The sequence below is a fragment of the Schistocerca piceifrons genome, chromosome 3 (assembly GCF_021461385.2).
Source record: "Schistocerca piceifrons isolate TAMUIC-IGC-003096 chromosome 3, iqSchPice1.1, whole genome shotgun sequence".
NCBI classification, from domain to species: Eukaryota; Metazoa; Arthropoda; class Insecta; order Orthoptera; family Acrididae; genus Schistocerca; species Schistocerca piceifrons.
In genome coordinates this window covers 111732951-111733956 of record NC_060140.1, presented here as the reverse complement: position 1 = coordinate 111733956, position 1006 = coordinate 111732951, and positions in this window count along the sequence as shown.

The following is a 1006-nucleotide window of genomic DNA, read 5'->3' as shown; positions in this document are numbered from 1 at the left end:
AGAGTGTTTGTAGGCAGTGCTTGCTGAGATGTGATATTGGAGAGTTCTGGTTGAGATGTGGTAGTAGCGAGTCGGTGTGGAGAGATTGTAATGTTTAGAGTGCTTTTCATCAATATAAATTAAGGTAACAAACTACTTTTCTTTTTTTTCTCATTATTTCAGTGTCCTAAATAATGCGTCATTACAGGTTCAGTCAACAAAGCATCTGGCGTGTGTTCTTGTATTAGAGTGTAATTCTGGTTTTCTTGCGCAATTATAGTATTTCTAATTTTCTTTTATCACGTCAGTAAAATTGGTATTTAAAAATTCTTGTCTTGTTGAAGAACCGTGCCAGATGTGCGCTGAGTCATACTTCCACATACAGAACAGTTATACTTGTGCTTTGGTTTCGTAGGTTTCATAGTTGCTGGGGACTTCATTAATTAATTGTGTTAACGAAAATTTTCATTTCATTCTTTGTTGTTGTTCCATGCAGTCAGATTGCGGACAAAAACTAGTCAGGGCCAACCGTTTACGAGACACAGCGTAATCGGACAAACAGACACGAAAAATAAAAATTATTTTCAAACTTAATAATTAAGCCCCCATGCACGTGGCGACCGCTGCTTCGGATCGTCCCTTGGAATCTTCTGATTGTAAAAATAGTAGACAGTAGTATTGTTGTAGTAATTTGTAGTTTAGTAATTGTAGTCTATTTTGCATGTCTAGATTTGGTAATTGGCATTCTTCTAATGGTATTTTTCAAAATTTAATTTTTATTGTCTTGTCTATGGGTTTGACAATTTAGTGCAATTATTTCAATTGTTCGATTAATCGTGTTTGAGGGAAACATTTCATGTAAATAGTATTGTTGGAGATAAAGTGTCATTGTGTGAAATTTTCATATAGTGACGAGTTTTGTATATTTTGTAAATGATTACGCGATCAATGAAAAAGGCAAAAATGATTAATAGTGAGAATGACGAAATTGTTAGCATGGCGAACTCGCCAACATAGAAGAACAGTG